Source organism: Pan troglodytes, chromosome 4, assembly GCF_028858775.2.
Source record: "Pan troglodytes isolate AG18354 chromosome 4, NHGRI_mPanTro3-v2.0_pri, whole genome shotgun sequence".
NCBI classification, from domain to species: domain Eukaryota; kingdom Metazoa; phylum Chordata; class Mammalia; order Primates; family Hominidae; genus Pan; species Pan troglodytes.
This window is the reverse complement of record NC_072402.2, coordinates 106,295,049-106,318,790: the sequence shown is the minus strand read 5'-3', so window position 1 is coordinate 106,318,790 and position 23,742 is coordinate 106,295,049. Positions and strand designations below refer to the sequence as shown.

General features: G+C 39.1%; 1 protein-coding gene and 1 pseudogene across 1 annotated transcript in view; both read right to left on the bottom strand.

Annotated features, from left to right (window-relative positions):
- The window catches only part of LOC104006505 (uncharacterized), a 243,330-nt gene that overhangs the window by 30,190 nt on the left and 189,398 nt on the right, over positions 1 to 23,742 (bottom strand). The gene's annotated exons all lie outside the window — the stretch shown is intronic.
- Positions 4,102 to 4,578, bottom strand: LOC100613844 (small ribosomal subunit protein uS10-like; annotated as a pseudogene).

Here is a 23,742-nt window from a genome sequence, read left to right as displayed (position 1 = left end):
TTGATAAGAAACATTTACAATCTATTCTATCTGAAACCTGCTACCTGGAGGCTTCATTGAAACCTTGGTCTTTACGACCCCTTATCATAACCCAGACATTCCTTTCCATTTCTTCCAGGTCTTCAGATAATAACCCTTTCAACCAATTGCCAATCAGAAAATCTCTGAATCTGCCTATGACCTAGAAGCTACCCTGCTTCCAGTTGTCCTGCCTTTATGGACCAAAATGCATAGAACCAAGTTGTAACCTAACTACCTTGGGCTTATGTTCTCAGGATCTCCTGAAGGCTGTGTCATGGGCCATTGGTCACTCATATTTGGTTCAAAATAAATCTCTTCAAATATTTTAGACTGTTTTGGTTGACACATTCTTGAAGACTAGACTTTTGTAAATTTTCTCTATTTTAATGGCTACATGGTTGATTTCCCTTTGTTCTTCCCAACCTTGTGCATCTGTGTTTTCTTTTTTTCTTCCTAAGGTCAGTAATGTGGGTACTTTGTTGATATTTTTCAATTTATGAGGTTATTTATTGAAATTTTTGTTGTACTGTTTTCTTTTACCATTTCCAAATTTTTGCTTTTATCTTTTTTTAGTTTACTTTTTTCTAAATTAATTTTATTTTTATTTTATTTTATTAATGTAAATGAGGAAACAGCAACTTTTTTTGTAAAGGATCAAATAGTCTATAGCTTTGATTTGGTGGGCCATATTCTTCCTACTGCAACTACTCAATTCTGCCTTTGCAGTAGGAAAGCAGCCATAGACAATATTTAAATGAATGGCATGGCTGAGTTCAAATATAACTTTTCAAAACAAATGGCAGGTTGAGTTTGGCCCACTGGCTGTGGCTTGATGATCCCTGGTATGAGTTGTTAAAGCTATGAATTTTATTTTGAGAACAGTTTTAATTGTATCCCATAGATTATGATATGTAGTGATTTCTTTGGTTTTAGAGATTTTTGCAACATCAGTGTATTTTCCCTTTAACTCAAGCATTATATATTACAGTTTATAACTTGGTCAGGTAAAATGTACTTTTACAAAATTTTATTTCTAATTTTATTGCATTACAGTTAGCAAATGTTGTATTAGTTCTACCTCATGGAACTCATTGAGATTTTCTTTGTAAACGAATATATAGTAAAATATCATTCATGTTCCATAAATGTTTGAAAAGACAATGTATTTCTTATAACCAAGGAATAAAAATTGTTATATTTTCATTATATTTATTTTATGTTGTGCATATATTTGTTTCCTTGACCTGTCTTGAACTGAGTGAGATAAAGGTCTCCTTTTATTAGATATTTCTATTTCTCATTACATTCTTATATTTTCTGCCTTATGCAGCTGCTGTGTAATTTATGAATAGGTAATTATAACTGTTACAGTTTCATTGTGAATTATGGCATTATAAGAAGTCCTTCTTTGTCTTATTTATCATTTATTGCTTTTTTACTTGCATTATTCTTTGTCAGATATCAAAATCACAAACATTGCTTAAATTTTATTTTTATGCTTACTTTTGCCTTATATGTTTTCCCCCTTTCCTTTATTTTTAGTCTTGCCGAATCACTTTGTTTTAGGTATATCACTTTGGTGAGTTAGGCTCACTTATATTTATAAGTAAAATTGATATATTTGATCTGAGGGGTATGTATAATGTGTCTTGTGTTGACTATGTCTTTCAATATGCAATCTTAGCTCTTTTAAAACTTTTGGAAAATGTTTAAATACTTACAAAGGTTTGTGTTTTTGTTTCATGGTAGCCTTTATATTAATAATTCGGTTACTGCTTTTTGTTCCCTGCTTTTTCTTATTTAGCTTCTTGTTATCACAAAAACTTTACACAATATGTTTTGATGGCCATCAGTTACCTCTGCAATAGTTAACAAGTTTTTTCTTCTTTCTCTCTCCTGCTTTCCTTAAGTATATGACAATTAATATATATTTATTTTAGTTCTCATATTATTACCTTGTCAGGAGAAATAGTTACATGCTTTCAAATTCTTTTAGAAGAGTTTAGAGTTCTGTATTTTTCTAGTGAACTACTTTTGCATAATAACTGACGTCAAACCTAGTGGTTTAAAAAAGCCTACCATTTTATTATATCTCAAGATTTTGTGGATCAAAAATTCAGACAGAGCTTGGATGGGTGATTCTTCTGCTTTAATGGCACTAACTAATGTCATTACACAGTATTCATTACACAGTATTCAGTTGGCAACTGAGCTGGTCTTAAGGATCCAAGATGGCATCACTTAGATGGCTCATACCATGGCAGGAATGGCTGCAAGGCTGGGTTTAACCCCTTCCTCTCCATATAATCTCAGGGCATCTTTATGAGTTCTTCCTAACAGGGTAGTGAGCTTTTTACATTGTGGCTTTAGGGCCCAAAGACCTAGTTTTTCCAGAGATGAGAAGTAGAAGCTTCCAGTTTACATCCTGGGCCTAAAAATGGACACAGCAGGCCTTCTACAATATTCTGTTGGTCAAAGTAGTCATGGAGCCCAGCTGCAAGAAGAGGTGACTTAAAACTCACCTGTCAATGAGAGAAGGGTCAAGAGAATTTGTAGCCATTTTGAGTCCACCACAAATATTCTCTGAACTATTGCATTTTAAAAATTGTTTTTCTATATTCTTAAAACTTGACTGATAATTTGGCTGGATATAAAATCTTTGACTCACATTTTCCTTAAGTTTTTTGAATATATTTCTTCACTATTGTCTTGCTTTGTTTATTGCTGTTGAGTCATTGATGTCAATTTTATTTTATTTTTTAAGTGACTGGAGAACTCAATGGACATTTAATTTTTAAGGTCTAAGAGTTTTACTAACACCTTCAAGTTTACTAATCTGGGAAAATTTTCCTGGTAAACAGTGGGTTCTTTTATATGTAAATTAAGAACTTTTTTTCTTTCAGAAAACTTTTCTTTAATTATAGTTTGAATATAGTTCTAGTATGTTGTATTGCATTATCTTCTAGGAATTTATATGTACTTTGGATCTTATTTTCCTGTTGTTTTGGTAGTTTTCACCTTTGTCTTCATTTCTACATTTCTTTTGGTTCTTTTACTTTCTAGACCATATAATTCTTACTGTACCAGGTCCTATGTATTTTCCATGGGTATCTTGTAATTTAGTTTTTATTTTAAAAATGATTCTGTCTTTTGAAACAAAAATTATTTCCATGAGTTTATTCAGATTGCATTTTAAATCTTTTTATTGCTTGCCCATTGCTATTCTGAATTTTTAATTTCTGATCTGTGGTGGTCCTTCACATTTGCAGTTGCTTTGGGGATTATACTTAGTTCATGGAGAATATTTTGTTTCAGTTTTCCTCTCTTTCATAGTTTTGTTCTTTATTTTCCTTTGCTTTGTTTTTCATTGTTTTAATCTGCTAAAAAGTTTTTATTTTCATTATGTTTTTTTTTCACATTATAACTTGCATGGATGCTGTTTTTTAATGACTATTTCTACTGTGTTTTTCAAATCCAGAAATAATAAGCAATTCTGTTCTAAGGAGGAGGGGATTTGACTAGTTTATTTCTTAGTGCAAGATTACCTTCTTGGCCAGGCACGGTGGCTCTCACCTGTAATCCCAGCACTTTGGGAGGCCGAGGCGGGCAGATCACGAGGTCAGGAGATTGAGACCATCCTGGCTAACACAGCGAAACCCCATCTCTACTAAAAATACAAAAAAATTTAGCTGCGTGTGGTGGCGGGTGCCTGTAGTCCCAGCTACTCGGGAGGCTGAGGCAGGAGAATGGTGTGAACCTGGGAGGCGGAGCTTGCAATGAGCCGAGATCGGGCCACTGCATTCCAGCCTGGGCGACGAAGCGAGACTCCGTCTCAAAAAAAAAAGATTACCTTCTTTTGTTGATATAATGCAGTTCCCTTAATAAATTATGCTTTAGAAAAATGTTTTCAGCTCTAATTTTTATGTTATATTATTTTAACAGGTCCTTATATTCAGCCACTCCCTTTGCCTTTATTGCCAATTTACAAAGGACATCACCTCCCTCTCAACCAGAAGTGGGGCTTTCTCAAAACTGACACCTCTGGTTTGTTTGTATTTTTAAGAGATGGGGGTCTCTCTCTTTTTTTTTTTTTTACAACTGGTAATCAATTTATTGAAATAGTTGACTTAAGCATCTGCAATGGTGACTTCCACCTCAACTCCTGGCTCAATACTGATGGAAGTAATCTGCTTAACAATCTCAGAAGGACTGTGCAAGTCAATAAGTCACTTGTGAATTCTCATCTGGAAACGATCCCATGTCTTAGAACCTTCACCACAAGGAGTTTTTTTTGTAGTGATTCTCAAAGTCTTGGTAGGCATTCGAACTGGTCCTTTCACTTTGAGATTCTTCTCCTTTGCGCGTCTAATCAAGTCAGCACACACCTTTTCTAGGGATTTTACACTGCGGCTCTTAGGGTGATTCGAATTCGGTGAATTGCCACCTCCGGCTCCACGGGTGTTTTTCCAGTATCCTTAAAAGCCATGGTTACTGCGTGGCTTCCTGACCGACTTGTTCCTCGGCGAGAGCGAACGGCGGTGAGTCAGGAGCAGGAGCGTGGCGACCAGAGATCCACAGCATCTACGACCACGTCCTTCCTTTTTCAAAACGCGGGGGTCTCTGAAAGGTTCAGCCCAGGCTGAACTTGAACTCCTGGGTAAGCAATCCTTCTGCCTCCATCTCCTATGAGCTGAGACTACAGGTGCACGCCACTGCACCCAGCTATTCTGATTTAACACATTTCCCAGCCCCTTACTTTTGATTAATTAGTAGCCAGGTCTCAGATTTGTCTTAGTATTTTCCCACGCAAATGGGATTCTCACCTTTTTGAGATGAACCCACTATACTCTCTTCTCTTCTGCATGATCTCTGCCTGACCATTAAATCTCTTGTGTGTCCTGGAGCTAATTCTGCTCGTCTTGGATATTTGTTTTTTGACTTGTATGTTTTCTCAGTCTCCTAGTTATGATGCAGGTGTGGGCTATGGGTAATTTTACTGCTACTTGTTCATCTGAATATTTTTATTATAAAGGATGTGCAGTGGTTTTCCAAAATAGGTAAGCACCATTTTCACTTAATCATATACTTGTGTGTACACACACAGGCACACGCATGAACACTCTTTTTTGAAGTTTCTTCTCCCTATGGAGTCTCTATTTCCTACAGATTGCTTTCTTCCGTTTCCTTGTTTTGATGCCTTTGTTATGTTGGAGGCTTTTTCCCTAATGACTGGTTATCCATAGAAGCTGGAGATTTCAGCATTCTGTATGTAAAGGTCACTCATTTGCCCTGTTTTCAGTGTTCCCTATTCTACATACCTTTTATTCTCTCCAAGTTAAGTCTTTTCGCGGTGGCTGGGCAGGATCGATAACTTGGCTGTGTGGAATGAGGGAGAGGATATGGCAATCTAACTGTTTCTTAAACAGACTCTCACCCTAGTCCTCATTTTAAGAACTCCTGCGGCTGAGCGCAGTGGCTCATGCCTGTGAATCCCAGCACTTCGGGAGGCTGAGGTGGGTGGATCACCTGAGGTCAGGAGTTCAAGACCAGCCTGGCCAACGTGGTGAAACCCCATCTTTACTAAAAATACAAAAAAAAATTAGCCAGGCATTGTGGCAGGCACCTGTAATCCCAGCTACTTGGGAGGCTGAGACAAGAGAATTGCTTGAACCTGGGTGGCAAAGGTTGGCAGTGAGCTGAGATAGTGCCACGGCACTCCAGCCCGAGCAACAGAGCAAGCCTCTGTCTCAATTAACAACAACAACAAAAAACAAAATACAAAAAACAAAAAGAATTCCTGCTAACCCTCTCTTCTACAAATACCTACTACTACCTATTTCTGAGGCTTTTTGGGATTCTATGGTATAAATCTTTCAACTCTCCTTGCTGCTGGCTTGTTATGTCATTTTCTCACATCTACCCTGATATTTAAGATTTATTCATCTGCTTTCTGGCTTCCAAGACATTGTTGCTGTTTTGCTCCTAAACTTCTCTCTATGTTCTTGTAGGTTGATGTCTTTTTCAATCCTAGGACTATTTTTTCATGAGGTTGCAAGAGTCAAAATAAATATATTTCTGTACCATGCCATCTTTATTGTCTGGAATTTTTATCTCAGGATATTTTTAAAAATTGCTTTTACTCTTGCTTACATTAGTTGGTATTACTTCATATGGTTTAATTTGAATCTGCTCTTATAAAATCCCAACTCCCCACTCCCCATCTTTCTGCAAAGCTTTTGATGAAAAAACATATTTCTATACTGCTGCACCCCCCACCTTCTTTTTACCGAATTTCCAATACCAGGATCCTCAGGGCTCCTAGTTGTACTTCTGATCATTACATTGGAGCCTCTTTGTCATATATTATTTTTCAGAAGAATGACAAATGGCTTTATTCTGATTATGATATCATTTGTTAGAGCACATATTTTTTCAAATTTGACACATATTTTTACGACATACAATCAAATCTCATTTCATTTCTAAACTCCATAGAAATTCCTGTTCTCTGACTTACGGGCCTTGGGTCCCTTCTTTTTATATACTTTATCTGATCAGGAGATGCCCTATGTTTACTCTATCACAGTCATGACTGTGAGCAATGCAACTTTCTCAGTACTATTTTAAAATCCACAAATAACGTATTGTATCAATATTCCTGGTTCAAACAAAGTTAATGGAAACAACAGTATGAGAAAGGTCCTTACACTCTCTTGACACCCAAACAAATACAACTTCTGAGTTTCTTACCAACATCTATGCATATGCATGGATACGTTTTTATAGTTATCACAGTGTAGATACAATTTTATGTTTGTTTTTCATTTAATGTCTCATAATAATTTTCCTTGTTGTTGAATAGTCTTCAAAATTTTAAATCTTAATGACTGCAGTGTCCCCCAAAGATCACTGAAAAAAGCACAGGAGGCTGATAAGAGAGAAACCCATACCATTTCTCCCAAGCAAATCTAAATAATACAGTGAAAAATCTGGATGGAATTGCTTATGGGAAATGTACACTATCGTACTTTCTTATGGTCTGATAACTGGCCCATATTAAGCTCCCCATTTTGACCCGTCTCACCTCTAACCACATCCTGACTGTGAACACGCTTAACTTCTTTCATAGATTTTTGCCTTCATGAAGTATAACTGTAGAAGTCCTGGTATTCAGACACTTCAGCTTTGTCTAAGAAGCAGGTATGCAAACTGGAGCAACCCTCCTCAACCCCAGGTTAGGTTGGAGAATTGCCTCAGAAGATTGAAGGTATAGGAATGGGGAATCCATAGGCCACTAGACCTGGCCACGCTGACCCTATGGCATGGCTTTTCCTTACCTACAACACCACAAGTCCTTTTGTGGTCTCTCCTAGTCAGCTCTCCCCATATCTGTGTCCTCTGTATTGGTCCCTTTCCCCTCACATCCCACATTCAGTGCCAAGTATGTTTATTCTACATCAAATCATGTCTCCCATGATTGTCTCACCATTCTCCCTGCCATTACCCTGCCTCATGCCTTCAGAATCGTATCACTGATATGTTACAAATGCTCCTTACAGGATTTCATTCCTTCCCACGGCTCCCAAACACACACTCGCAAAACTTACACATATACAATGCTCCCCCCACCCCTGCCACACGCATACTCTACTAGCAATATGGCTATGAGTTATTTTTCTTAAGGCGCATCCAAACATGTCACTCCTCTTTATATATTAAAATAGGTTTACTGTGTAGTTATCACATGCCATTTATTATGGTTTACTTTGGAAATACAGAGTGTATTAGTCAGGGTTCTCTAGAGGGAGAGAACTAATATGATAGATATATATACAAAAAGGGGAGTTTATTAAGTATTAACTCACACAATCACAAGGTCCCTCAATAGGCCATCTGCAAGCTAAGAAGCAAGAAAAGCCATTCCGAGTCCCAAACTGAAGAACCTGGGAGTCTGATGTTTGAGGGAAGGAAGGGTCCAGCACAGGAGAAAGATATAGGCTGGGAGGCTAGGCCAGCTTCATTTTTTCACGTTTTTCTGACTGCTTTGTATTCTAGCCACTTTGGCAGCTGATTAGATGGCGCCCACCCAGATTAAGGGTGGGTCTGCCTTTACCAGCCCACTGACTCAAATGTTAATCTCCTTTGGCAACACCCTCACAGACACATCCAGGATCAATACTTTGCATCCTTCAATCCAATCAAGTTGACACTCAGTACTAACTATCACACAGAGATACAAGACAGTCTTGCCCTCAATGAGCATCCCAACTATCACGAGACACAAGTCACTGCAGTGCAATGTGGCAGATCTTAGGTTTGTGGCCCTTTGGAGGGCTACCCAACCCAAAACAGAGGCAGAGAGAAGCTAGAGAAGAATTTTTAAAGAAGAAAACACTTGAGATTTGGGAAGGATATATATGAATATTTAAATGTTCAAGTTTTACAATTTTAGCAAGAGTAATATAGGTTTATAGCTTCAGAAAAGCTTAAACACTACTAAAGACCTTATAATGTAAAGCAACTGTCTCCCTCAGTGGAATTCTCAGTACCCAGGGACAATCACTTTAAATTATTTCTGTTTGTAATTCTCTTAGAGGTTACTGCCATATGTCTAAATAAAACATTTATTATAACTTTTCTTGATTTGTTAGATAGCATCTTTTAACTTTCTGCTCTTATAGATGAAAATTTACCTCATTTTAACTACTTCTGCAGTGTAAAGAAAACTCCTCTCTCTCCTTACCTGGGGGTAATTAAAAATATGTTTGCAAATTATTTAAACTCTTCATTTCAGAAGATAAAATTATAGTCCCCTCTCCTTGAATGTGGGAAGGATTCACTGCTAACAAGTTGTGGTAGAAGTGATGTTATGTGACTTCTGCCTGGTCTCTCTTAGGATGGTTGGTCTTAGAACCTAGCCACCATCTTTCGAGGAAGCCCAAGCAATCTAGAGAGTCCACATGTGAATGTTGTGGCCTATATCCCCAGTTACGTAGGTCCTCAGCCAATAGCCAGGATCAATTCCACTCCTAGACATATGAATGAAGATTCTAGCCCCGCTTCCCTCCACGCCCTTCTACCCCATCTTCAAGCCTTCTTTCTGAAGCTCTGGATATTGTGGAACAGAGATAAGCCATCTCACTCACAGAAACCATGAGAGATAATAAAAGATTATTGTTAAAGGCAAGCCTCTTTAGTGAGTCAAACAGAAAAACACTTGACTCCCCTCTGGGAAGTATACTCAGACTTTCAGAAACACTGTGTTGACCTCCTTTTCAGAAATGAAGATGAGAACAAAAGATGCATTAATTAGCTTATTTCTTATGTCACCATCTGTTCACCTGATCATAACTCCCTGTGTTGTAACTTTGGGAAAATTTAACCAAATGTAGCTTGTACAAATAAATGGAGTTTACTGCTTCAAGTACATGAAAGGTCCAGCATGAATCCTGCTTCCACAACCTTCCAAGTTTAAGTCTAACAACAACAAAATATCCTCTCCGCGGATTCAGCAAAACATCTGAGTACATTTCATTGGCCCTGATTGGGTGTGTGTCCATCTGTGGACAAATACTATGTATCAGGGGAATGGAATGCTCTGATTACCTAGATGTAAGTCACAGGAACCTCCTTGAAGCACATGAATTGAAAATGCAGAAGAAGGTGATTCTGGGAAGGCATCAGAATTTAGTTAAAAAAAGAAAGATATATAGGTGGATAAAAATAACAGTTGTAAAGAACCTGAGTAATCTAACTCTCCTCTGCCATACAATTCCTTAATATTTCTAGTCTTACCACATAACCTGCCTGGGGCTGATGCCATCAGTCATCAAAGACCTGCTGGGAGCATAACCTGGTTTTGTGTCCAGCTCCCTTTCCCAAATCTTGGCCTTTATTTTGTGCTCTACCATTAACCTAGTGGCTCTTCCCATGAGGCTCCTCTTTTTTGGCTCTAAGCTAAATCCTAACTTTGGATATAAATTACAATAAAAATCTCTACAGACTGTAAATTTCCCTATGTCTCAGCCAATATACTTGCTTGATTTGCTCTTTTACAAGTTGAGGCTGGGTTCCAATATAAACAGAATTGAGTTAGCCTTTGAAGGCCACACTGATTGGATTTAACTTGAAGGTTCTTATAAAATTCATCCAACCAGATGTTTCAGTCTCTGAAATTCTTAACCATATAGGAGGATGAGAGGAAGCCAGAGTGCAATGCAATGACACTTTTTATTCGAACAACAAGATAATTAAAAAGCAATCTGAGAATTGGGAATTTATCTTTACCACACATAACCTTTTCTCTTAAGAATCTGCTGTACATGGCTAAATTTTTATTTGCAACATTATAGAACTCAATTCAGCACAGTGCTTATTTGAAAGAAGTGTTTTAATATATTATTAATTTTCAATCATTAATAATGAAGGAATTTCCATATTATGACTCCATGAGTCAAAACACACAAGTCTTTTTCTTTCCTTCGAAGGCTTTTTTAATGTTAATTCTGCAATCATAGTTAACAAAAAAATATTCTATTCTTCCTTTTTGAAGTTGTTTACTAAGTAGAACATAGATATTTTATCATACATACAGAGAATAACTAGCCAAGGAGTCTATTATGTACAATCATAAATACAGTAGTATAATATTTTTAAAATATTTACCTGCCTCTGAACTGCAAATATGCTTTGCTCAGTACAGTGGTGCAAATAAGATTACGAATCCAATAGAAGAAAAAGGCTTAAGTTTACATGCATTATCCTTTAGGAATTGCATAAAATGTAACTGCAGAAATGCACTTAGAATGATTTACTTTTCTTTGTAGTTGCATTTTAAAAGAATATATTTTTCTAATAGATTTTCTGCACAAATTTTACCAATATTTTATTTATTTTAAAAATGTATTATTAATATTATTTTTAACTGGCAAATAATAATTATATACATTTAAGGGGTACAACATGATGTTTTGATACATGTATCCAATGTGACATGATCTAATCAAGCAAATTAACATGTCCATCACCTCACTTACCTATTATTTTTTATGGTGTGAGACATTGAAATTTACTCTTAGTTATTTTGAAATATAGAATACGTTATTATTGACTATAGTCACCCTGATGTGCAATAGGTATCAAAACCTATTCCTCTTGTCTATCTGAAACTTTGTACCCTTTGATCAACAACCCCCCTTCCCTCTCTCCGCACCCTCTCAGTCTCTAGTCACCATCACTCTACTCTCTACTTCTATGAGTTTTACTTTATTAGATTCTACATGTAAGTGAGATCATGTGCTATTTGTCTTTCCATGCCTGGCTTATTTTGCTCAGCATAATTTCCTCCAGGTTCATCCATGTTGTTACAAATGTCCAAATTTCCCCTCTTTTAAGGCTGAATAGTATTCTATTATGAATACATACCACATTTTCTTTATTCATTCTCTCTCAATGGACACTTTAGGTTAATCCCTATCATGGTTATTTTGAATAATGCTACAATAAACATGGGAGTGCAGTTATCCCTTTGACATGCTGATTTCAGTTCCTTTGAATATATACCCAGAAGTGGGTTTACTGGATCATATGGTAGTTCTACATTTAGGTTTAGGTTTTGAGGAACCTTTGTACTGTACCAACTTACATTCCAATCTACAGTGTACAGGGTTTCCTTTTCTCTGCATCCTTTCCAACACTTGTTATCTTTCATGTTTTTGACAAAAGCCGTTCAAACAGGTATGAGGTAATATCTCACTGTAGTTTTAAGTTGCATTTCCCTAGTGATTAGTGATGCTAAGCATTTTCCATGTACCTGTTGGACATTTGTATGCCTTCTTTAGAGAAAGTCTATTCAGGTCTTTTGCCCATTTTCAAATCAGGTTGTTTTCCTGCTATTAAGTTGAGTTCCTTGTATTTTGAATATTAACTCCTTATCAGATGTACCATTTGCAAATATTTTCTCCCATTCTCTGGGTTGTCTCTTTACTCCATTGTTTCCTTTGCTGTGCAGAAGCTTTTAAGCCCATGTGATCTCATTTGTCTATTTTTGCTTCTGTTGCCTGTGCTTTTGGTGTCATATCCAAAAAATCATTGCCCAGATCAGTGTCGTGGAACTTTTCCCTTATGTTTTCTTCTAGCAGTTTTACAGTTTCAGGTCTTACATTTAATCCAGTTTGAGTTGAGTTTTTTTTTTAATATGGTATAAGATGAGGATCTAATTTCATTCTTCTGCTTATGGATATTCAGTTTTTCCAACACCATTTATTGAAGAGACTGTTCTTTCCCAATTGTACACACAGAACATTCTGTGACCAGCTATGTAGAGAATTTTCCCCAATACTCCAAGGAATTCTCCAACTATTATGGATAATCATAAATCATATACTATTTTAAAAATATGTATCAACCTCTGAACTGTAAATATGCCTTATTGAGTACAGTGGTACAAATATGATTAAGGATTCCATAGAGGAAAAAGGCTTAAATTTACATGCATTATTCTTTAGGAACTGCATAAAATGCAATGGCAGGAATATTTTTAGAAAGATTTACCTGTCTTTGTGGTTACATTTTAAAAATACATATTTTTCCAATAGGTTTTCTGTATAAAATTACCAACATTTTAATTATAAAAGTATTTTTTGCTATCAGAAGACTGTTCCTTCATCTTCTATGTGCAGGAACCAAAATAACTTTGAGTTATATAAACTGAGGTTTTGGAGCTTTACATTTAAATTATATAATTCTATTTTAGCAAGGTTAACAAAAAGGAAGGTATGCTTATACCCTGATCGGTTATCTGATGTCACCTATGCCTCATGAAAGTAGAAACAGGGTTCAGCCATAGAGAGGGTGACCTTTTACATTTACCAGTTTGCAAAACCAAAGAAGGATTCTAAGTTGAATATAATTTTACATAGTTGCCAAACACACATTCAAGATCTTTTATTATTGTTGTTGTTGATGATGCATTCAGGGTTATTCCTTTCAGGTTGATGTCTACTGGTTGTCCACTTTTTGTTCTCTGTATGTTGACACTTCACAACATAGGACACATAGTATTGGTCCTCCCTATTGTGGGACTAATAAGATCTATAGCTGGGCCAATGACTGCTATATTGTGCAGGAAATCAAGCAAATCTTCAAATATAGTGGGGAGTGATGTTCAGGTCTCAGTAGGTCATTTGTTTCTATACTCTCTAAAATGATATTTTATTTGGTGGATCAATGATCCCATAAATCAATGTTAAATTAATTAGCCCGAGACCAGAAATGTGTCCTACTTTGACTACCAAACATTTCTGGATGCAAGTGTCAGAAAGGAATTCTGTAATACAGATGAATGACCTCTCCCTGTTCTGCTGATGAGTCTGCTTCTATTCGTATTTCATTTTGGTTAGCAATGAAAGGAATTCAAAGGATACTGTTAAGTATTCTACATATTTATTCTTTCTTCTTTTTAATAAAAGGGTGCCCTGTGTTTTAGCTTGGAACATCACTGCCTAGTTTGAGACTGCATTTCTCAGTCCTTCTTATAACTAAGCGAAGCCAAATGGGATTCAGCATAATAGATTGAGATAGGAGCATACATGTGGGAAATTCTGGTCATTTCCATAAAGAGAAACCACTTCCTCTGGGCTCCTTTTCCCATTCCCAACATTAGGGAAATGGCAACTGGAGGAGCTGCCTTGGACCTACAGATGTAAGCTATGTATTAAGGATGGTTGGGCTGGCCCAGCAGCCTGGATTTTGGATGAGCGTGTGAAGTAGTGACTCCATCATTCACTCTATTTGGGGGTATCTTTGTTATGTCAGCTTAGCCTGCATCCTAACTAATGGAAAATCTCTGAAAATCTTTTTTATTTATTTATTTTTTATTTTTTGAGACAGAGTTTCATTCTTGTTGCCCAGGCTGGAGTGCAATGGCATGATCTTGGCTCACTGCAACTTCTGCCTCCTGGGTTCAAGAGATTCTCTTGCCTCAGCCTCCCGAGTAGCTGGAATTACAGGTGTCAGCCACTCCACCTGGCTAATTTTTTGTATTTTTAGTAGAGATGAGGTTTTGCCATGTTGGCCAGGCTGGTCTTGAACTCGTAACCTCAGGTGATCCACCTGCCTCAGCCTCCCAAAGTGCTGGGATTACAGGCATGGGCCACCGCGCCCGGCCAGGAAAATCTCTGAAAATCTTAACCACTCTTAGAACCAGCATAATCACTGCCATTTTTATTGTCCTAATGAAAACACCTTTATCTATTGTCACCTGATTTATTCACTAATTAAATAAACTGCCCATGTCAATATTAGCATATCAACAGTGACAACATACAACATTGTAGGTGCAATACAACACGTGTTGCAGGTTACAATGACAACAGCAAATACGTGTAGGTCTGGAACAGTGCTTTTATGCCAAAGGCAAGTTTGAGTAAGGTATGTGTACAGACGTCACATCTCTTCACCAGACTCTGGAGTATCAGAGAGGTAACATACTACAGATCCTTTGGAACAGGCAGGAGTGCAATCAGGAAACTGGGGAATGGAAAGATGTGACTAAAGTTTGGAATCTCAAGTTGTATCTCTCTTGGAAATGTATTTGCTACTAAGTAACTGGTACTAAAATCTATTATATTTTGAAACTAAAACTGACAGTTTCAGTGAAACTTTAGGGCAAATATACCACTCTTTGAGGGCAAAAAGGCAGAGTATACATGCATCATCTAATTTGTGCCTGTGGGTAAAATTCATCACCTCTTCAGGCTGCCATGACCTATCTTCTGCCCCTCCTCCCTTTTATTCTCTAGAGCAAAGGCTGGCCAAGCAGAGACTGAGGGCAGCTGCAGGCTACCAGGAATTGCTGGCAGTGAAGCTGTCCTTAGGTTTTTCTGTGTTATTAGAATTCTATTTCCAAGGATTTTAATGCAGCAATAGAATATATTAAAATATTTCTATTACTCACTAGTCCTACTTAGCTACACACAAAAAGTTTATTCTATATTCAGGGTCTCTAAGTCTTAGAAGCTTCATAGACAAGAGTATTTATTTCTATAATCGGAAAAGGAGGTGAACGTGAGAATTTCTCCTTGGAAAAGAAAATAGCCTCAAACATCTGAGACCTTCCTGCCACAAATTTACCCTCTCCTGAGAAGCTCAAATCTCCTCTCCAAATTTATGAATATGTAAAGAGGTTCTTGCCTTTCATGCCTGAGTACATGGGGCATGTACTGCTGAAAATCTCTGAAAAATAGACTTAATTAGCAAAGGAATGTGCCCGAAAACAGTCTTATAGGGACAAATCAAATGATTCTTTAACTTTATAAAGCCTAGCAAACTGAATGTCTCTTGCCCACAGATCTTGAGCAATACAAGTTATTCATTTTTAGTGCTCACACTGACAATTCACATTGGTGAAAATTATCATATTCCAGCAAGGTCAGTTAAATTAGCACTACTCTGACCTCTTTGCTGTGTGTCCCAGCAATCATTAAGTGTGCTAAGTCTCTAAGGGCAAGTCCTTGGGAGAGGTCCCTGTGAAGTGAATGTCATCATCATTTACACCATAAAATCAACTGTTACTGTGTGCTATGTTTTGAGTTGAATAGATAGAATAATGACAATTTGGTCCTCTTATGAAACTTAGAAGCTAGTTGAGAAGCAAGACACAAGTATGACAAGCTTAACACTTTTCCTTACCTGCTAAGTAGAATAAGAGGTATACAAAAGTAAATTCTTAATAAGGTACCCAGCCCTGGGCTAAGGACTTTCCATGTACAGTCCCATGTAATCCTTTCTACAGCTTCTAAGGTATTATCCCCATTCTAGAAAACTCAGGTTTAGAGAAGCACTTTGATTAAATTCACACAACTAGTAGATGAGGGGTTTGGGATTGGAATCCAGACCTGTTTTCTCTAATGATTTTAGTGTAGTGGACTGATTAGACTTCTTGGGAGAGAAGTAACCTGATATGAGCTGAATCTTAAAGGACTGAGCATGTGGCTAAAAGAAGGACAAGAGCCTTCCAAGTTGGGTATGAGGTGCTTCAGTCTGGATGTTTGAGTCCTCCTAAAACTCATATGTTGAAACCTAACGTACAGGGTGATAGTATAAGGAAGTGGGGTCTTTAGGAGGTGATTAAGGCATGACAATGGAGCCGTCATGAAAGGGATTAGTGCCCTTATAAAAGAGGTCCTAGAGAGACTCCTTGCCCCTTCCACCACATGAGGACACTGCTAGAAGCACCATCTATGAACAAGGAAATGGACCCTCACCAGATACCAAATCTGCTGGCACCCTGATCTTAGACTTCCCAGCCTCTAGAACTGTGAGAAACAAATCTCTGCTGTTTATAAGCCCCCTAGGTTGTGGTATTCTGTTATAGCAGCCCAAATGGACTAAGAAGGAAAGAAATGACTGGAAGGTAGAAGCCTGAGGCTGGCCTGTCTGTCCTAAAGCTCTCAATCCTGGGGTATTATTACCTTCTTCCCTTTGCTATGGCATTCAGAGAGCTACAGTTAGTTGTTTCTAGAATACTCACTTTCTGCATTTACATTTTCTCTTTGTTTCACTGGTGGCCTAATAGTGTGAGTTAGCTTTGGGGTCAGAAAAACCTGCATTCCATAATTCAAAAGAAAAAAAAGTCCTCAGTTTCTTTCTATAGAACAGCATCTGAGTATTAGCATTTCCAATTGTGCCTAGGAGCCAAGAAATAGATAAACACATCAGAAAGTTGACTTTTCATTATGTCCTTGAGCAGCTCATTGCAATGAAAACTTTAGTCCAATTAGGGTTTATGCTGCAAACCTAAAGTTCCAATAAAGCTACTAAATTTGTAAAGAAGATTCTGTTTTAAACCTGCTGGAAATTTCAAGCTGGTATTTCCTAGGGTTTCTAAGATTCAGTTGTCTCCAAATTGGCCCTTTGTGTTATGCCCTAGGGCAGCACAGCAGAGTTGCAATTGTGTCTAATTAACCTCCTGCTAAACACAAAATGTCAGAAAGGCAAATCACCAAACTAGAGAGAGATGCTGGGTTGTTGTTATTTTCAATAAGGATAGAACTAGCTATCCTGTTTTAGATTTTTGAGGCAATTACTCTGAAATTTGGCATAATATTAGCATGATTTGCATTTCAAAGATGAGATTTGAATAGGTCTTAACTTTGATGAGGTCATATTTTAAAACCAGTGCTGAGAAAGGCATAGAGATTATTATAGCTGAATATTAATTTGGGAGGAGGTAAGATTTTTAAACTAAGTTTTGGATCCATGCAAAATTCTGTTGTCTGCATAACTCAAGGTGACTATCATAGCTGGGTTTTTTCTTTGTTCAATAATGTGGTAGCCTGGCAGGGAGAGCAAAAAACTGCCTTATAATTCAGTCAAGATAAGCTAAAGTATGCTTTAGTAACAACTCCAAAATCATAGTTGCTTTAAACACTAAAGCTTCATTTTGCAACCACACCACATGTCCATTGGGTCAGCTGGAACCTAGCTTAAAGGAGGCTCCATATCTGTGTTGCCACAATTGCCAATTTGTTTTCTATTGCTCTGTATCATATTATCACCAACTTAGCAATTTAAGAAAAAAACCACCTGCTTATTTTCTCACAGGTTTTATGGGTCAGGAATCCAGGTATGGCTTGAATTGGGTCCTTGGCTTCAAGATCTCTCACAAGGCTGCTATCAAGGTGTTAGTCAGGGTTGGGAGTCTCACCTGAAGGTTTTTCTGGGGAAGGATTTGCTTCCAAGCTTATGTGGTTGTTGATAGATTTCAGTTCCTTGCAGGAAGAGAATGTGCTAGCAAGATAGAGTTTATAGTTTTATGTAATACAATAATGGAAGTGGCCTCCCATCACCTTTGCCATATTCTATTGATTTGTTGCAGGTCATCAAATCAGCCCACACTCAAGGGTAGGGGATTGCACATGGATGTGAATTCCAGGTGGCAAGGATTATTGGGGGCCATCTGAAAGTCTGTCTACCACTCACCAAGGCACACACACACACAAAAATGGACATAAGAGTTCATGCCCTGACTCTTAAAGACATAACATTTTCACTCCCATTTCATTGGCCACATCACGTCACAAGGCCATATGGCAATATCTGTCTTGTGTGTGGAGTGTGGGAAGGATGGAGGGTGGGAAGGATGGAAACCTACCATATACCTGGACAGAGGAGAAACAGAACATTTGTGGATAGCCCCAGTGACAATCAAATTTTGTCTATGAAATAAAATCACTTTGGTCTCTATAGAAAGATTTACCAGTTACAAACATATCAGCGCATAGAAGAAGAAGTTAAAAATTAAATAGTATAATTTACTATTATACTCTTACACTATTGTCTTAGCTTGGTTTCCCTAGAAGCAAACTCTGAGTTGGGAAATTGAGTACAAGTAGTTTATTTGGGAAGTGATCACAGGGGAGTGAAAGTGTGAGGGGGAAGGGAAGGAAGCTAAAAGGAGTGTATCATCACAGTGGTTGTGACAGGAGGCAACTGGTGCTCTAACCCTCTGGGAACACTCCTAAGATTTATCCCACCTATGGGATTAGAGAAGTAGGATATTTTTCTTTTGACTCCCATCTATCATTGGCTGAGGCTATTCCCAGGGGCCTTAATTCTGAGCACTTCTGCCCTGCCCTTTCGACTGGCCGAGAGAGGGCACTCAGGCTAAGAGTTTCATCTGCTTGCAGTAGGACCCTGTCTACATGTACTGGCACAGCAAGTGATGAGGGTTTTTATGGCCTGTGCCCAATAGTATCTGCTACAACCGTTAGACTTGTCTTACGTTGTGCTGAAAATGAAAGGAACTGGATTTCAGAAAGAGGTTTTTATACCACTGAGTAATTTGATATTTGTGTCACTGAAATTCTGTGCTCCTCTCATACCTTGAGCTTGCTTCTAAGTGTGTCTGGAAAAAAAGGGTAGTAAAAAGTTATCCCTAAGCTTCTTAGTTGTAGATAACAATACTAGTTATTCATTACCATTATTTAGTAATAGTGATGAGTAATAACAATAAGCCTGAAAGTCCGTGCATGCTTTTATAATATCACCAGGGGACTATAGAAGAAAGGGGAGAAAGAGGGGGACAGTTTGTTATTATGACCAGTAACTTTCCTGACTTATCTACATATGGCTGTTGATGAGGTATCAAGGTAATAGGGTCAAAGGCATCAGAGGCTGGGGAACTCTGAGGGAGGTGGAGACATAGGAACAGGAAGATAACTTCATGACTTAAGGTAACTTCTGGCCATGTGTATTGGTTTACTGGGCTGCCATAATAAAGTACCATGAATTAGGTGGCTTATAAAACAGAAGGTATTGTCTCACAGTTGTGGAGCTAAAAGTCCAAGATTAAGTTATCAGTAGAGTTGGTTCCTTCTGAAGGTTTTAAGAATCTGTTCCATGCCTCTCTCCTAGCTTCTGATAGTTTGCTGACAATCACTGGCATTCCTTGGCTTGTAGAAACATCACACCAATCTCTGCCTTCATCTTCACATAGAGTTCTCCCTGTGTGCGTGTCTTTAGAGGTTCCCTTGACTGATCCCAACCTCAATTTTTATACTGATGGAAGTTCCTTTGTAGAAAAAGGACTTTGAAAAGCAGGGTATGCAGTGGTCAGTGATAATGGAATACTTGAAAGTAATCCCCTCACTCCAGGAACTAGTGCTCAGCTGGCAGAACTAATAGCCCTCACTGAAGCACTAGAATTAGGAAAAGGAAAAAGGGTAAATATATATACAGACTCTAAGTATGCTCACCTAGTCCTCCATGCCCATGCAGCAATATGGAAAGAAAGGGAATTCCTAACTTCCGAGGGAACACCTATCAAACATCAAGAAGTCATTAGGAAATTATTATTGGCTGTACAGAAATCTAAAGAGGTGGCAGTCTTACACTGCCGGGGTCATCAGAAAGGAAAGGAAAGAGAAATAGAAGGGAATTGCCAAGCGGATATTGAAGCCAAAAGAGCCGCAAGACAGGACCCTCCATTAGAAATGCTTATAGAAGGACCCGTAGTATGGGGTAATCCCCTCCAGGAAACCAAGCCCCAGTACTCAGCAGGAGAAATAGAATGGGGAACCTCACGAGAACATAGTTTTCTCCCCTCAGGATGGCAAGCCACCGAAGAAAGGAAAATATTTTGCCTGCAGCTAACCAATGGAAATTACTTAAAACCCTTCACCAAACCTTTCATTTAGGAATTGATAGCACCCATCAGATGGCCAAATCATTATTTACTGGACCAGGCCTTTTCAAAACTATCAAGCAGATAGGGCCTGTAAAATGTGCCAAAGAAATAACCCCCTGCCTTATCTCCAAGCTCCTTCAGGAGAACAAAGAACAGGCCATTACCCAGGAGAAGACTGGCAACTAGATTTTACCCACATGCCCAAATCTCAGGGATTTCAGTGTCTACAAGTCTGGGTAGATACTTTCACTGGTTAGGCAGAGGTCTTCCCCTGTAGGACAGAAAAGGCCCAAGAGGCAATAAAGGCACTAGTTCATGAAATAATTCCCAGATTCGGATTTCCCCGAGGCTTACAAAGTGACAATGGCCCTGCTTTCAAGGCTACAGTAACCCAGGGAGTATCACAGGCATTAGGTATACAATATCATTTACACTGTGCGTGGAGGCCACAGTCCTCAGGGAAGGTCAAGAAAATGAACAAAACACTCAAAAGACATCCAAAAAAGCTAGCCCAGGAAACCCACCTCGCATGGCCTGCTCTGTTGCCTATAGCCTTACTAAGGATCCGAAACTCTCCTCAAAAAGCAGGACTTAGCCCATACGAAATGCTATATAGATGACCCTTCCTAACCAATGACCTTATGCTTGACCGAGAGATGGCCAACTTAGTTGCAGACATCACCTCCTTAACCAAATATCAACAAGTTATTGAAACATTACAAGGAGCCCGTCCCCGAGAAGAGGGAAAGGAACTATTCCACCCTGGTGACATGGTATTAGTCAAGTCCCTTCCCTCTAACTCCCCATCCCTAGATACATCCTAGGAAGGACCCTATGCAGTCATTTTATCTACCCCAACCGCGGTTAAGGTGGCTAGAGTAGAGTCTTGGATACATCACACTCGAGTCAAACCCTAGATACTGCCAAAAGAACCCAAAAATCCAGGAGACAACACTAACTATTCCTGTGAACCTCTAGAGGATCTGCGCCTGCTCTTCAAACGACGACCAAGAGGAAAGTAACTAAAATGGTAAATCCCCCTGGCCCTCCCTTATCATATTTTTCTCTTTACTGTTCTCTTACCCCCTTTCACTCTCACTGCACCCCCTCCATGCCACTGTACCACCAATAGCTCCCCTTACCAAGAGTTTCTATAGAGAATGAGGCATCCCGGAAATATTGATGCCCCATCGTATAGGAGTTTATCTAACGGAATCCCCCCTTCACTGCCCACACCCATATGCCCTGCAACCGTTATAACTCTGCCACTCTTTGCATGCATGCAAATACTCATTATTAGACAGGAAAAATGATTAATCCTAGTTGTCCTGGAGGACTTGGAGCCACTGTCTGTTGGACTTACTTCACCCATACCAGTATGTCTGATGGAGGTGGAGTTCAAGATCAGGCAAGAGAAAAACACGTAAAGGAAGTAATCTCCCAACTGACCCAGGTACTGACCCTAGCCCCTACAAAGGACTAGATCTCTCAAAACTACATGAAACCCTCCGTACCCATACTCACCTAGTAAGCCTATTTAATACCACCCTCACTGGGCTCCATGAGGTCTCGGCCCAAAACTCTACTAACTGTTGGATGTGCCTCCCCCTGCACTTCAGGCCGTATGTTTCAATCCCTGTACCTGAACAATGGAACAACTTCAGCACAGAAATAAACACCACTTCCATTTTAGTAGGACCTCTTGTTTCCAATCTGAAAATAACCCATACCTCAAACCTCACCTGTGTAAAATTTAGCAACAATATAGACACAACCAACTCCCAATGCAACAGGTGAGTAACTCCTCCCACATGAATAGTCTGCCTACCCTCAGGAATATTTTTTGTCTGTAGTACCTCAGCCTATCGTTGTTTAAATGGCTCTTCAGAATCTATATGCTTCCTCTCATTCTTAGTGCCCCTTATGACCATTTATACTGAACAAGATTTATACAATTATGTTGTACCTAAGCCCCACAACAAAAGGGTACCCATTCTTCCTTTTGTTATCAGAGCAGGAGTGCTAGGTGGACTAGGTACTGGCATTGGCAGTATCACAACCTCTACTCAGTTCTACTACAAACTATCTCAAGAACTAAATGGTGACATGGAACAGGTCGCCAACTCCCTGGTCACCTTGCAAGATCAACTTAACTCCCTAGCAACAGTAGTCATTCAAAATTGAAGAGCTTTAGACTTGCTAACCGCCAAAAGAGGAGGAATCTGTTTATTTTTAAAGGAAGAATGCTGTTATTATGTTAATCAATCCGGAATCGTCACTGAGAAAGTTAAAGAAATTCGAAATCGAATACAACGTAGAGCAAAAGAGCTTCAAAACACGGGACACTGAGGCCTCCTCAGCCAATGGATGCCCTGGATTTTCCCCTTCTTAGGACCTCTAGCAGCTATAATATTGCTACTCATCTTTAGACCCTGTATTTTTAACCTCCTTGTTAAGTTTGTCTCTTCCAGAATCGAAGCTGTAAAACTACAAATCGTTCTTCAAATGGAGCCCGAGATGCAGTCCATGACTAAGATCTACCGCGGACCCCTGGACTGGCCTGCTAGCCCATGCTCTGATGTTAATGACATCGAAGGCACCCCTCCCGAGGAAATCTCAACTGCACAACCCCTACTACACCCCAATTCAGCAGGAAGCAGTTAGAGTGGTTGTCGGCCAACCTCCCCAACAGCACTTAGGTTTTCCTGTTGAGAGGGGGTACTGAGAGACAGGACTAGCTGGATTTCCTAGGCCGACTAAGAATCCCTAAGCCTAGCTGGGAAGGTGACTGCATCCACCTTTAAACATGGGGCTTGCAACTGAGCACACACCTGACCAATCAGAGAGCACAGTAAAATGCTAATTAGGCAAAAATAGGAGGTAAAGAAATAGCCAATCATCTATTCCCTGAGAGCACAGCGGGAGGGACAAGGATCAGGATACAAATCCAGGCATTCGAGCTGGCAACGGCAACCCCCTTTGGGTCCCCTCCTTGTATGGAGCTCTGTTTTCACTCTATTTCACTCTTTTAAATCTTGCAACTGCACTCTTCTGGTCTGTGTTTGTTAAGGCTTGAACTGAGCTTTTGCTTGCCATCCACCACTGCTGTTTCGCTGCTGTCACAGACCTGCCGCTGACTTCCAACCCTCCAGATCCAGCAGGGTGTCCACTGTGCTCCTGATCCAGCGAGGCACCCATTGCCACTCCCAATCGGGCTAAAGGCTTGTCATTGTTCCTGCATGACTAAGTGCCTGGGTTCATCGTAATCGAGCTGAACACTAGTCACTGGGTTCCACGGTTCTCTTCCATGACCCACAACTTCTAATAGAGCCACAACACTCACCACATGGCCCAAGATTCCATTCCTTGGAATCCGTGAGGCCAAGAACCCCAGGTGAAAGACACGAGGCTTGCCACCATCTTGGAAGTGGCCCGCTGCCATTTTAGAAGTCGCCCACCACCATCTTAGGAGCTCTAGGAGCAAGGACCCTCAGTAACATTTTTACTCTCTTCTCCAACCTCTCTCACTATCC